Consider the following 16,031-nt stretch of genomic DNA (forward strand, 5'->3'; position numbering starts at 1 on the left):
CCGAGATAAGTAAGACAACGAAAAAAGAGAGCAAATGAATGTGCAATGCATTAGATGATACAAACATGCCAAAACCAGAACCCATATTGCATCTTACTACTGCCACTAGTCTCTGCACAGAAGAGGCAGTAAGCAGGCAAAAAGGAAAAAGAAAGGTGGCAATGAAGCAAGTCAGACTAATACTATTGCAACAGCAATGGTTCTCATACCTCAAAAAGCCCAGAAGCCCTTAGTTTACATCCACATGTTGAAGTGCAACCCGACTGCAAAGAAACTCAAACTGGCAGTAGGAGGAATCACTGAGGACCAGTGCTTCAGCAATTCTTTAGTGGCATCTACAGAAACACTTCTTAAGATGCAGAAACATCCATTCACAGGACACTGTCCTGGAGATCACCAGGTGCAGGGTTTGGTAACGCTACTCTGACTCCTGCAGATGTGGCAGGGGATGTTGTTGCCTGTCTTGCCTTTGAAAATGCTCCCCATGACAAGCATTCAAAATCACCATAACTGCCCTGTGAACAACCACGATGAATATTCTCAGCTGGCAGTAAGAACACAAAGTGTATGGGGCACTGGAACACACAAAGCTGGGACAGGAAGACACATAGAACTTTCACACTATAGGACAAATGCAGGGACAATATAAGGTACCTTGAAATGCCTTATTTTCACTCCCGCCCCTATACAGGGTGCATTTGCTGCCACGTATGCATCACATGATGAATAGTTCTTGGTAGACCGTGCCAAATGCTCCCAAAGGCCTTCTTACCCATATGAAAGGGAGCACAGATAACTAACATGCAAATGACAGCCCCCTTATATGTGGCAGAGAAGTGCATGCAATATACGGGCGGCTTTACTCTGGTTCAGCCTTTTGTGCTTTCCCATTCATTGGGCTTTTTTGCTGCAGACCTTTCTGCTGACCACTTGTACACTAATTCACCAAATCAGAAATCCCTTCAACTATCTCATTGTCAGCAGATATGTTATAACACAGACATGCATAACCAGTGAGGGGAGAGGGAAAAAAAAAAAAAAAAAAAAAAAAATCAGCACTTCCGAATCTCAAGCTTTTTCTGAACTCTTGGTTTAGTTGAGTTTTTTGCTCCAACGCTGGTTGTTCATTTGTGAAATTGGGATAAATACAGATTTTACTGGGGTAAGGACTGTCCAGCTCAAAGCAAGGGGAAAATAACTTCTCAGAAGCTGTGAAATTTAAAGGATCAGGGCTAAAATAATAATTAAATTATTTTAATTGCTCAACTAAAAAATGCATGTTTTTCCTGCAGTCTCATAGATCTGAGAGTAAATCTGTGATTTCTGAATGCTTGAGGTTAGCAACACTTGCAAAAGGGCATGAACCCAATAAGCTGACCTATTAGTCAAAGGAAGAGGTTAAGTGGAAGACTAAATAACCTGACGTTATGAGTTGAAACAGCAAGAAAAATTTAGTCTCAACAAGATTTCAACCCTGCTGACATTCCTCTTAACTTCATGTCACAAAGTGTACTGTAGTTGGAATTTGTGCCTAAAGTTTACAATGTTCAGCCTCCTTCCTACCTTCTGATGCCTTCCACCAAGTGGCAGATAAGCCCAGCCTTACATTGTAGCTGGGCTAGTACAAAAAGGAAATATATATCCTTCTCAGGGTATGGGAAGCTTCATCCTCAAGAGCCCCAGCTCTGTCTGTGGCAGCTCAGGCTAACTAGAAATTCCCAGGAACAACGGGAGGTTATGATGAGCTGCAATTCAGAGGGGTTCCCGCAGATGCATATGAGTATTTTAAGGGTGTAGCAAAGAATTTTTGGAAGTCTGGTGCAGGTAGGTGCTCTCTGTCCTCGTGTGATGCATTCAGCTCTGTGTATGTAGAGCACCAACTCCAAACATAAAATATTGTTTTTCTCTCAGTATATGTAACTCCAATGAACCTTATTGGAGCACTGAGGGTACACTGAGAAGATTACACTCTGTAATGTGCAGTTACAGCTGTACTGTAAATGCAACATTACACGCTTTCTATTATGGTTCAAGACCACTCCACTCTTCAAGACTGTTATAAACCTCAGAAAACAGGGGTTCATAATGGAAACGCTGAAACACACAACTCTAAAAACCCCAGCAGAGAGGAAATATAGCTATAAATCCAGCTTTTCTTTTCCAGCATACACACTGGCAAGTTATGAATAATACGTATTTCTACACTTACAACATACAGACGCACACACTGCTCAGGGTAACCTTTGCTGTAAAGGTGGAGGATGGAAAGAGCTCAGAGTGGAAAGAGCAACCTTTCATCTTGTGTTTTACAGAGTTACTGCAACTGTAATGATGACATAAACCCAGCAATTGAAATTTAGTAGCTGTGCACCAGGGCTGAATTTTGAATGCGCTTTTTTTAGAAAGGGTGGGCTATGTTTCGTGGACATCAAGAAAAAGACATGAGCCCACTCAAATCCATTCAGCCTTCTTTGTTTTTAAAAAAGACTTGGCTGTTAGGATGCTGTTTAAATGACACTGCAAATCAGCTTGCTATCCATTCAAAAACAGATATTCTATATATATTCTCTTCTGTATATAATCTGGTCCCAATCTCCTTAACACTACCAAGAAGCAAAATTTGGACTTGTAATTCCTGGACTTGCTAACATAAAAAATCCTGCTCTGTTTGGCAAGAGAAAGATGGGCAGGCAACTGTACTACCACTGTGGCTGAGGCATTTGGGGATTTCTTCAGATATTAATAGCAACTGCAGAGGTGGGTCAATACAATCCCATTAGCCACATGACACTGTGATTTCTGGTGTATATGAGGAAAAGAAAACAAAACTGCCACAACTGCCGTTTGGGAGGAGTGTTGATGTTGGGAAACAGGGAAATCCATGCCTGTTTTAAATATTGCAGCCTGACTGTCAGATGAGGAAAGGTAGAATGATGAGGTCCATCTCCCTTCAGCACCAGGAGTGAGGGGGCAGAGGGCCCCACCACTGCTGCTGCCTGCACAGGGCTTGGTGCCACCATCACCATCCTCCTACTCAGTCACCTGCCCTGCCCCAGGGTTTCAGCAGCATCCCCAGCCATCACACTTCTCTGGAGACGTTGTTGCAGGAATTCTGACACCCAGGCTTAAGTTACCATATGTACTGTCCTTGTACAGAAAAATACTCAAAGCTCAGCAAGGCTGCATGTATAAAAAACAGGTATGAGCCCTTGTTTTTATATTAGTGCTTGTTTTTATATTAGTTATTAGTTATTTATATTATCCCTTGTTTTTATATTAGTTCATATTTAAGAAGTTTTTTGAATGTGTAGGGAATGCTTTCAGATTGAGCTACCCCTATGAACTAATTTCTATTCCAATTCAGATTTGCCCATAAGTTATTTTCTATTATAAATATATCAGCAGTGCCACTAGTCGGTCTATGAGGTACATGAAAAACATCACCTGGAAAGCAGCCCATGGGACCTCCCCATTATGGCTGCTTGGATTTTTAAGGTAATGGATTAATTGGTAGAAGGTTTAGAACTTCTTACCAAGACCTCTAACACTAGCTATACCATCCTCATTTCAGATCTGAGGGCACTGCGTTTAACCTATCTGCATGTTTGATTCAAGAAGGACACCAGCTCAGCTCTCTGCTCTCTGCCTTTCCATAGGACAGCAGTCCTGATTGCCGTGGTGTGCAAACCCCACACACCCAAAACCTCTCACTGACCCAAGCTGCCAAGCCTCTCAACAGGAAGGGAATTGCCTCCTTGTCCAGACCTGTTCAGTTCAGCGTTTGGCAGTTTCTGCAGAGACCAACAGCAAAGCTACTTTACTGCCATTAAAAGGGCAACACAATTCCCAGCAGAACTGGGAACTGCCTTTCACATCTTCTCTTGGGTGACACCTTTACTAGAAGGGTCTTCTGTCTTCACTTCCACCTTTTTTTGTTTAAATAGGGTCTTGCACCAGTAGCCTTAGCTAACAACTCCCATTCTGCACCAACAATTTTCAGCTTGCCCACTGCCTGCTGCTTCACCCTCAGAAGCAGTAGCTGAGAACCAGTGACCCTAATCCTAAGTAATGCATCCAAAAAAATCTATGGTCTTCAGAATAATGAGTAAATTATTTGTAGGAAAGGACCACAGGGTATTTTTGTGTCATTGAACCAAGTCTCTATGCACAGGGCATTACTATCTCATGTACACTTAGGCCTGGGATGTCTGCAGTGTGTCCTTTTGCAAAGTATTTACCACAGCTCTCTGGCAAATTTACACTCAAATGTAAGGACCAACAGCAAGGTTGGATGGAATAGTTTCCCAGGTGCCTGCTTGCCAGAGGATCACAGCCAAAACGTTCAGAAGTGCTTTACCTTACCCAGGAAGCAACAAAACCATTTCTCTTCCCTCTGCTCTCTGACCACTGCTCTGTTTTATTAAGCAGCAGGGTAAAATGGAAGCATTTCCAAGGGTTTTCACTGCAGTGGTCTGAACAGCCTGAAATTTTGAGTTGCCTCCAGTTCTCTCTACTAAGACTTCGAAAGTCAACTTGAAAGAAAAAAAAAAACAACTTAAAAAGCAAGCTTACATTCAGCAAAAAGCTGGATGCTGTAAGACCCTTATTCACCAGAGAAAGATTTACCGACCCTCTAGGGGAGTGGGATTCCTACTCTCACTTTTCCCAAGACTGAATGATTACTTATCCCACTAACCTTTACCTGAAGGAGCCAACACAGCTAACCATGGCTGCGGGGACAATGGCACCTCTCCCCGACCCCACACGCCGACACTGCGGACAGCGCGGCCAGCCAAGCCAAACTCCGATGACTTTGCCCAAGGATGTGCCACAGGAGCGGCATGGCAAAGCTTCCCAGCCAAATGCACGGGGCAAGGAGGACTAGGATGGACCACAGGATTTACACAGAAAATCCCAGCAGATCCTTACCTTCAGAGGTCTCCCATGCCTCCTCCACTAGTTCCTGGTTGGGGTGCCAGCCGCAGCTGCCCTGCAGCAGCCTGAGGGCAGCAATGGGGCGCGGAGCCATCGCCGCCTCCCACAGAACACACAGGTGCTGGCACAGCTGCCAGGCAGGGCCGCAGGACTACAACTCCCAGGAGTCCCCGCGCCTCCCTTCTCCGTTCCCCTGGGCTGCGCACCGCCACGCCCTCTGGGGGCTGTAGTTCCACCACCACCCCCAGCCTCTCCGGCTGGCATGCTCTTGCTGGGAAAGGCTCTGCGTGGCCGCAAACGAAGCTAATATTCTGCGACATTTAATATGTTTCTTTTTTTTAAAGTCTATGTGTGTATGTCTGAACTACAAAGAAAAAATTTTTAAAAGGCGCAAAACTCAGCAGAGCATTTTATTTCCAGCGAGGGGAAAACGGGAAGTTTACTTCCAATTGTCTTTCTGTTTCTGGTGGGGGTTCTTTGGTTTGCTGTGAAGGGAGAAGGGAAAAAGTGAAAAATAAAAGCTCATAAGCAAGTGTTGCCAAATAGCTTTGCAAAATCAGATGGGAAAAATTTAAATGTTCCCATACACTAATTAGTTAATGACTAGCCTCAAGCCTGCAAATGTGCCGATACTTAACTGTATCCTCCACTGAAGTGAATGCAATTGAATCTCATACTCCAGTTGTTCCAGAAACTCAAGGCCTCTAGAAATTATAAGCATGGCTTAGTAATGCTGAGATTTTCGAAGTAATTAAGGGCTTATCCACATTGGGAGTTGCTGCCGAGTAGCCTCTCTTGCGTATCTCCCCTTCCCTGTGCCGGACATGTATTTCACACTAACGCTGTTTTATTCTGAATTAGTTTGCCCTTTTCAGGCTTTCAGTTCACAAGCTACCTCTGCCCACATTGATGGATCCATGCAAGGTGAGCCTAAACTGCATGTTCTGTTTTTACCTTGTATTCAAGCTTTCATTTAAGCATTTGTTCCCAAAAGCTAGGCATTTCTTTTGAAAACTAGAGGTGAAGTTTCTCACACAGTCACGGCTGCCCTGAATTTGGGAGATCAAGAGGATCACTAAACACCATGAGACTCACAAAAAAACCCTTTGGGAGAATGGCCCTATTTGCCTAACTGTGAATGTTTGTTTTTCTAACAGAAGGCTGTGCAAAGGAGAAAAAGTTCTCCTTTCAGAGTAAAATCTGCTCTTAGTAATTAGTCCTTGTGGGTAGCAAGTTTTAACAATACTCCACAGAGAACAAAAAAAATTCATAATCTGTCCAGAATATAGCAAAAGCTTTAAAGTTTTGCCCAGTTTTTATTAATTGCTTATTCATAAAAACATATCAACCATGTTAATGTACAATGAACCAGAGAAGTTCTACCAAGACCAGTAGCTATTAAACCCATAGATAAATCAGGAGGTCCCCTTTACTTGAGGTGGAGAAGAAGAGAAGGGAAGGTCCTAAGCAATAGGAAATAATAATACATGAGTGATGCAGGAGGTTTTAGTGTCCAGACAGGTTGTACCCATAAAGACTTCTTATCTTCTATGCAGGACCACGCTACAGCCATTTCTGTGCAGTTGCAGGGCAAGGTTTCTAAAGGAAGAAGACTTCCCAGGTGAGGAATATGTGATGTAGAGGCAGATACTGGGTCCTGCCAGAACTGCAGAGGACACACACTGCTCCGTGGCTTCCAGCTCTGAGGCACAGCTCAGCTCTGCATGGGACTGCAGGGAAGCTGCAGGACTTCTGCACCCAAATCAATCCATTGAATGGGTTCTAGATTCCATCAGGCCTAGGAAAGGGTTTAGCTGCTTTGCAAGGCACTACAGCTCATCTTGTACTTCTAGAACAAATTGGCAGCACATGAATAGCACACTTAAGCCATAACCCGGATAAGCCTTCCAGGATAATTGAGATTCTACAGTATGTGACTTTTTATAGTAAGTTTTCATAGACTTGCTAGAAAAATGTGAGTTTTGACGTAGCACTTTTCATTCCAAGAGTTCTGGATAATCTATTTTAATGCAGGTTTAGAAAAGAAAAGAAAAAAAAAAGCATCTTCTTTTGACTTCAAGTTCAATTGATTAATCGCCATTATGCAATTTATATCAGAATGCCTGTATTAAAGCAGATACATGGAAGAGCTGGAATGATTGCTTCCCAAAAATCTTGTGGCATAAAGAGTAGAGTTATGTTTGCTTTCCTTTTTTTGTTTTGAACTCTCTAGCACTTGTTCGACTGAGGCAGTCTCTCTGATTAAAAAAGAGATGTAAGAGAACTGCTTTTTTGAATGCACAGGGTCATTACTTATTCCAAAAGGTATTTTGCTAGTTTCTGACTTCCATATCTACAAACGCCATGAATAAGTCTTTTGAAACTGCTAAGGTCCATCTAATGTTTTCATCTTCCTACTTCCCAAAATAATAATGGTCTCAGTCATCTATTATTTGCAAGAATTCGCAGATAATATCAGAGTAAAGAGGAAGCATGGATAATATAGCACAAGACCTTCCTATTGTTTCACTGGAATAGGGAAATCCACTGGAGACTAAAAACTTTCTGTAAACACTTGGTCTGATGCTGGCGGCCCTTCTTCCCTCCCTGAGGAGCTGAATGATGTGGGGAAGCTCAGCCCACCCCATTCACCTGACTGCCTGTAACCCAGAGCTGAAAGATTTGCCATATGTAAGGGCCACAGCAGGATGAACATGCTTCTTTTCCCATATGGAAAACAGATGCAAATTCCAGGTGCAGATGATTTCCCAAAAGCAGAAGGCAGAACAAGAGGAAAAAGCATTTAATGCCCATGGTGCCAGAGCTGAAAAATCCTTTCATAGGGGAGCTGTGAACACCCTGCGTCTCCATGTACAGAGAAGAGTGAGTCAAATTTACAATGCCATGCAGGTTCATACATAGCAAAAGCTTTCCATGTTGCTTTCACATTTTGAAAAAAACAGAGCTTTCCTCCGCCTGTTCTCTTAAACACCTCGTAGGCAAGGGAAAAATGGAGGAAGAGCCAAAATAATGCCCTTCCAAAATGCTGAGCAGCAAAGCAAAGAGCCAAAGGACTCCCGTTTCCCCTGAACACCTTTCACATCTGCACCCTGGTTTGCCGGGCACTCGGCTGAGGCAGCAGCTGGTGCTGCCATCTCACTCTATTCCCATCAGCATCCCAGTATGCAGCCTCAGGGGACCTGCAGGGTATTTCCATTGGGTTTGACTGACCACGGGTGAGCAGGGCAATCAACTTCCCAGCCAGCAGATCAGATAGAAAAGCATGCACAGTCCTTATTTGTAACTTTAATGATATATTAGAGGCTAAAATAGAGGCAAACTCATGGGAAATCAGGGATCCAAAAATAAGGGTTGTTCTCCCTCCTGTGTCTGGGGGAGGCTGTGCTCTTCTCTCCCTCGGCACTTGTGGCAGATGAAATGAAGACATGGAGGGAATCTGGGCAGGGGAGGAGGACAGGAGGGGCTGGGTCCCGGCAGCGGCTCCGCATTGTTCTTGCCAGCAGATGGAGCAGGGCTGGCACGGGAAGGGAGAGCGATAGGAGTGGGAGGCCTTCCTGCCCCTATCCACGCCTGCCCCTCTCTCTGGAGCTTCTCCTGAACTAGACGGTCTCCCCTTTCCTGCAGGAGGTTTCTCGTTCCCTCTCCTGGCCAGAGGATCCATCCCAAAGGTCTCTCCCGATGAAGGTAAGCTTCTGCCAGGGCTGCCTCCCTGCAGTGATGCCTGCTGAGAGCTGAATACAGCAATGAGGGCTGATGAGTATGAAAGCATCTATCTCTACTTCTCCACTGGTGTCTGCATGTCCATGCTCACGTGTCCACAGACTTCTACTCCTTTGCTCTTAAACTGTGGACTACTGTGAGTAGACAGAGACCTTCTACATACCTGTGACCACCTTCCATTTCTCCTGAACTGGTTCAGTGTCATTGTCTCGAGCTGTCACAGGGCTATTTTCCACTCCTGTGTTTCTGCTGAGTTTAAGCCAGGATCAACATGAAAGATGGATATGTTCGTGTCAGGTCAGCAAATTAAACCTTGTGAGCTAAGAATAACCAGATTCTAAAGGTGAAAAAACAGAGATAGGGTGGAAATGGAGAAATACTGTTTTCCTGCTTAGCCCTGGACACATGAATGAATGGAAAAAACCCCACATAACCCTTCACCTCCCCTTAGAGCCTCTCTCCACAACCAATTCCCCTTACCCCCAACATCCATTTCTTCATTCCTTTAATTTGCTTTTTTGTCAGATTGTGAGATGCAGGTCCTTCTGCAGCTCCTACACATCCTATATGTTTCAGGCTTTTAAAGTCAGAGATAATCATGGTCGTCCCATGATAAGCACCCATCAGTGTGTTGTTCCCATCCCAAGATTCCTGCAGATGTGGATCACACAGGGGTGAGAACAAAAAGACCACTGGCCACTGCATTTTTGTCTGCCAGTTTGAAGAGGACATGTCAAGAGTTCAGCTCAACGTGATGTGTCAGATGGTCAGTTCTGCACAGGTAACTCCTCTGTAGGTAGCAGGTCTCCTCACGCCAAAGCTGCCCTTCTGTGCACTTACAGTTAAGACTCAATGCCTATTTTTTCCATAGATAATTTTATATATATATATATATGGACAAAAGGTGGACAAAGTAGGTGATCAGTGTGTCATTTTGTGAATATTGCACATGCACTGGCTTGAGAAAGGAGAAGCAGGCTCTGATGGGAGGGCAGTGCTCAGTGAGCATTATAATCAGGCAGTTTAATACAGATGTAGTGCTGCTGGTAGGGCATCATTCAGTGCACATAAAAAGACACGGATACAGCAAACTATACAGAATAAATACTTTCTGGTTGGCAAAGGGAGACATTTGCAGGTAACTCCAATATCTACATTGCATTCTTCCTTCATTTGCCCTTCAGTTTCCATTATTCTTCTTTTTAGAATCAGTTCATTATTTCTGAAAAGAATTGGAATATTTTGTTCGTCCCTTTTTATATCATTGTTAAAAAGCAGCTCTTTTGTTTATGGCACATATTTAATCTTCACCATTATTAATTAAGACATCACCTAGTGTTATGCCCATCAGAGAAAATCCACGCTTTTTAAATGGAAAAGTATATCAGAGTCTCATTTGCTTTATAATAGTCTACACATTTGAAGCCAAATGGTAGTTGTGTAGCCCTGGTATGTTCCAAGACTGCCATTCTGGTGTAATTTATTTTAGTCTGTTATAGAATAAACCAGAGATGATTGAAAATCCTAAAGCTCGTATCTGAGAAAGGACACCAAGAAATTAGCATGGATTGTACTCTTTTTTTATACTTTTTTAGGGCTAGAAAGGGATTTTGTTGCAGAAAATGCCTTTGACATAAATGTTTGAGTGATCTGCTACATAGACAGTAAAGAATAATATTTTGTAAGGTTTTTATGGGGTATTAAAAGTCCAAGGTGGCCAAGTTTCCTAATGGAAAAAGCAAAATATCTCAGGGTTTGAACAGAGGCACCATCTGCACCAAAGTGACCCCAGACTAAGTGACTGTGAGTGTGCATGTCTGTGTGTGTGTGTGTACACGTGTGTGTACATATGTATGTGTGTACTTCAGAGGGACATTATTTGCTTTAGTTCCATTGTAATTCCTTTAAACATTTATTACTGGAATGTAAATTCTGCTGAAAACTGGGGCCTTTGCTTTGGAAAAAATAGACCATCACCTACCACGAGTGTTGTCGCTCAAGTGAAATAGCCAAGTCCCTTTTGGAGAAACAAAGGGATTTGGTTTTATAAACAAGTCACTGCACTGAATTATAAGAGGGGGAGAAAAAAAGAACAAAAACCTGCTGACTGCTGGTTGAACTTCTCCTTGGCTACGTGTGAACTGAGGTTCTGCAGATCTAGCAAGAAGCAGGAGCAATATTAAAATGAATTGGTTACTAATAGTGGAAATAGTCCAGCAAGCACATTTACAATATGCAGCACTAAGGATGGCTTTGTTTTCAGATTGGTTTGTCTTTGTTTTCAATGTAGTGCATTAATAAGCTTCTTAAGGAGTTTGGGGATGGGAGAAAACATTGGCTGATCACCTTAAAGCCCAGGAAAATAAAAAAAGTTCTCAGGTTTCTGGATGAAATAACAAACTAGAACGGGTTTATACTTCTTACACTGCTATGAAAGCTTTATTTCTAGATCATTTCCAGACACCAGAAAGTTATTAAAATCCACAAAGGGAAAAGAAACTCTACATTTATATGAGCTTTAAAACTTATTTTGGGACTTCACTACACCTGATACTAGTGCATAGGAGAATAAATCTGTAGTGTGAAAAAGCTAGTCAAAAAGAGGAGCCAAGGACCAGTCTAGCACTATAAATACTTGGGAAGGGATTTATCAAATAATATTTGGGGTTACACTTTATTCTGAAGGGTCAAAACTGGACCAGACTGCTGTGGATAGTACCAGAACTTAGGATCAGGTATTTGTGTCACTTTAAACCCTACTGTCATTTCAAGGATATAAATAGGCTTGGAAAAATCAGATTATTGGAAGGATTAAATTGGGATCAGTGTCAGTAATAATCTATTCCTTTGTGGTCACACCAATTGAAACAGGGAAAGTTTGGGGGAGGGGAGTAAAGCTATACAACACTGCCTATGGATCATGTGGGAATGAGGAATATAAACAAGGGGAAGGAGGGTTAAATAGCCCAGCTCTCATATGCCAAACAGGCAGGGTATACATAAAGCCAGAGAAATCCTCCCTGGAAATAGCATTGGCCAAAGACACTGTCTCATCAAAGGCCAGTAACAGTGATGGAGTGCCAAAACACACCAGTCTTTCTAGTTTGTCACGCTAATAAAATCTGTCTGTGTGCTGTGCTTCCACACTTCCAGTCCCACCACCCAGCATGCTCTAAGAGTCACGAAATCTTAGAGGAATCATAAAGGAACTTTATTTTTTTTCCCCCCAATCACATTGCCTGAATCTTTTTCCTATAGTGTCACTCCAGTTATCGCCTAACTGGGCTGGAAAAAAAGGTACCTGGCTGCCCTGTCTCTGGGGATTCTGAATTATCCCAGGCTGAGGAATGTCTTTTGTTCTCTAAGTACCAGCCCCTCCATCACTAGCTCAGACCTCCAGCCCGTCCAGCCCTCTTTGAGCCATCCCCAATTCCAATCCATGTAAGTGTTGCCTGCAAAAGAGCTAAGTGAGCAGCAGCTGGCCTAAGTTCTTTATCATTGCCCAAAATACATTTCTACAAGTACAATCAAATTTATTTAGCTCTTTTGGATCCAGAATGATTTTGGTAGTGGTGACTTTAATTTAGTGATAAATTGCCCACTGAATTTTCTTTCAGCCAGAAACATGAGAGCAAGGTACACAAGGTACTTTGTGGTGGTTGAGCAAAGAAAGCATATTTAGATTTGTTTCCCATTTTGTCTTTCAGAGAAAGTTAAAGATTGGGTTTTCAGTCTGGAGCTCTCCAAGTGAAATCTTGCCTCCCTGATAAGCCATTTTCTTCTTAATATGAAGATGATTAGAGGGCTGGAGCACTTCTTCCATGAGGAAAGGCTGAGAGAGTTGGGGTTGTTCAACTGGATTAGCGAGGGCTCCTGGGAGACCTTATAGTGGCCTTCCAGTACCTGAAGGGGGCTTATAAGAATGATGGAGACTGACTTTTAGTAGGGACAATAGCAACAGGACAAGGAGCAGGGGTTTAAAATGATAAGAGTGTAGATTCAGACTTGATAAACAAAAGAAATATTTTACAATGAATGTGGTGAAACACTGGCACAGGTTATCCAGAGAGGTGATAGAGGCCTCATTCCTGGAAGCATTCAAGGTTAGGTGGGACAGGTCTCTGAGCAGCCTGATCTAGATGCAAATGTCCCTGTCTGTGGAAGGGTGTTGCAGCAGGCCCTGGGATGGTGGGGGAGTGCTAACCTTCCAGAGAAGAGTCCTGGGAAGGACATCCTCAAGGCACAGGCACATCCTCCTTGCTCACTCCCAGGCGGAGAGTAATTTCAGCTCTTTGGGGAGCTCTCCGCTTCGGCCGGTGCAGGAGGAAGAGATGGGAGCCATGTGTGGTGGTCCAAGACAAAGCTTTATTCTTCTTTCCTTGAAGGGGTCCAAGGGACAAAGTGGCTTAATGGGGGTGGGTCTGAGGGAGCAGGGTTGATATAGGAGAGCCGGGGGCAGGGTAGAGCATTAAACCAATCATCTGAGGGCTCAGGGGAGGTACAAAGGGGGAAGGGCCAATGGGGTACAGGTAATTTACATAAAACAGGGAGACATGCTGGGAGGAATTTTTTGTAACCGTATGATGGAGTGCCTAAGGGCATAACCTCCAGGAGAGAGCAGGAGAGACAGACAGACAAATGCACACACACACACAGAGAGACAGACACAGTGACACAGTGTTTTGCTGAGACACTTTCAGCCTCCACAGATGGGGAGTTGAAGCAGATGATATTTAAAGGTGCTCTCCAACACAAAGTGTTCTATGATTCTATGGGAAAGGGTATTTCCCTGGATAGGAGTCTTTATCCTTCCACTGACCACTGAGTGGAGGTGCTGGGAGACTGATGGCAGTGCATCTCAGGTCTTTGAGCAGGTTTCTATAAATACACCCGACTATAAACAAGATAGTGGTGAGAAGAAAGGAATGCAACGTTTCTTGGAGTAAATAACACTTCACTTTGCCCAGTGACAGGAGCAAAAATCATAGGGTAGGCAGTTCCCAGCATTGTTCCCAGGTGCTTTTTGGAAAGTTTGCTTAAACTCTCTACAGAATGAATTATTTGGGGTTTTTTACTGTTGAAGAAGAAATGGTTGATATTTGGAATTGTGCATTTATAGCTTTGTCTCTTCAGAGGCTTCCTCATAAAAGTGGTTCTTTTCACATTTCCCATTGGATTTCTTTTTTCTAAATATGCATTCAAATTTCTTCCTCTGTTTCTTTAGATTGTAAAATGCAAGATGTAAAAAGCAAATACAAAAAGCTCATGTGCTTCTCTTTCAGTCTTTCAGATTCCCATTTCTACTTCTGCTCAGTTAATTACTCATTTATAATTATTTCCCTCTTTATTTACATGGGCATGTATTTTCCCTGGGAAGCTGCTGCCTGGTCCTTGGGCGTCAGTGTAACCTGACTCCAGCCCTGCTTGCTCTCTGTGAACCCTCTGGCGTCACGGAGCAGCTCTCAGCAATCAAGGGATAGTAGGATCACTGGCTTGCTTGGCCCTGGGTGCTGGGTGCCAATTCCCTGTTTGCCGGATAACTTAAGCATCTGGAAATGCTTTACCATCCCAAAAGAGCCTGGCCTCAGGTGGGTTGTGAGGCCAGAAACCCCCACGAGGGCAAAGCAGGAGGGGCAGGAGAGCCTTGGGAGGGCGAGGAAGAGGAGGGCATCCCAAGCATTGCAGCCTCCATCCCTTCATCTCCCTCTGCCGCTGCTCTTCCGCGGAGGAAAACAAGCTGGCAGCAATGGCACTTTGTGCTTCAAAGGGCCCCTGACAAGCATGTCACTGCTATTTGTGTAATGGGCTGAAATTCTTGAGTGAGCAGTGATACACAAAGGAAAAGTCTTACTGATCCTTACAGCTTTTCATTCCTGAAAATTTGAGGGTAAGGAAATAGTTGTAAGGGTAAGCAGGAGGTAAGTGTTGGTTCATGGCACATTCCTTGGTTAAACATTTTCAGCATGTCCCAGGGCTGCTGTCCCATAGGCAGGGCTTACCAAGGGTGTGATTCCTTTCTTCTTCATCTCTAAATCATCAAGTTTTCTCACATCAACTAGACATCAACTAGAACCATCAGAGCTGAAGGGGGAAAGAATTTTACACAGATCCTCCATCACAATTTCCTTTCCAATTTTTTGTTTTAATGTTCACATTTAAAAACTAGTTTTGAACACTTCTTTCTTGAGGTTGTGAGAAAAATTCCCTTTAGCCTCCCGCAATCAAGTAATAATAGAAACAAAATATGTCCCCTTCTATATCCACATTAAATAAATTTATGCCTGTCCCACTTAAGAACTAGCTGCCACCGTGACATGCATTTTTTCATCTGATCTCCACTTTCTTGTGGGTTCATATTAATTTCTCTGTAGTGGTAGAAATGGAGTTCCAGGCATGTGTTTTTCTCAGAATCAGGCTGAGACTGACTCTCTGGCCACAGCTTTGGTCAAGTTGGTCAAAGAGTCGAGTTTGTCTGAGAAGCAAAGGTTCTCTTGAGTACCAGTAGCCAGAAGAAATTCTTCCCATTAATTCTAGCCAGGCTCCAGCAGCCCTCTGCTTCATGGCAGTTTCTTTCTCCAAAGAGATCAAAGCTTTCCATGCTGTCTGACTGAGACACCTTCTGTGACCCTGCACAGGCTGGGAAGCAGCACCTCAATTGATTTCAGCTCTCCCAGTTGACACAGTTTGCTGGATTTTGGAAAACATTCTATGGAAAAGAGTTCAGCAGCAGCTGGTGTGTAGGTTCTGTGGGTTCTGCTCATGGTGCCAGCAGTCACAGTGCTGCTGCCTTGGGTCACACGCCTGCATGAGGGATGGAAGCAGGATATGGTCCAAGATGGAGCCATGGGTACAGGTACAGCCTGGCTGAGCTCACAGGCTGGGGTTGCTCCACAGCAAAGCACAAATTTTCTCAGGTGCCCAGCATCTGAGCATGAGCAAGAGGACAAAGTCTCCATGTCCACTAGGGTGGGAAGAGCAGAGTCCATGTTCAATAACTTGCCTGTTTATCTCAATATTGTACCTGGCACCAGGGCACTGTAGTGTTTGGAACCCCATAAATACCAATGACAGATAGTAATTAGCACCCCATACATACCATCAACACATGATCTTGCCACTAGGAAGCAAGAACAAGCTTTTCATATCCAACTGGCTGAGCAAGCTTGAAAATGAAAATAACAGGAAGATGTAAAAAAAAACACTGCTTGAAAACAAGATCTTCCTTTGGAGTCAAACTTTTTAATGAAAACAAAGCTTAAACCAGCAGTCTTGTACTAGTAGTCTTTGGCTCCAAAATGCCCTAAGTCCATTTATATCTGGCTGATAAAAGGGTAGTTGATTGATTCATTACAACC

At 43.5% G+C, this 16,031-nt stretch overlaps 1 protein-coding gene across 2 annotated transcripts in view; it reads right to left on the reverse strand.

The window, feature by feature from the left end:
- TBXAS1 (thromboxane A synthase 1) overlaps positions 1-16,031 on the reverse strand; it is a 256,159-nt gene that overhangs the window by 230,694 nt on the left and 9,434 nt on the right. The window lies entirely within an intron of this gene.

Source organism: Sturnus vulgaris, chromosome 5, assembly GCF_052056855.1.
Source record: "Sturnus vulgaris isolate bStuVul1 chromosome 5, bStuVul1.hap1, whole genome shotgun sequence".
Lineage (NCBI taxonomy): Eukaryota > Metazoa > Chordata > Aves > Passeriformes > Sturnidae > Sturnus > Sturnus vulgaris.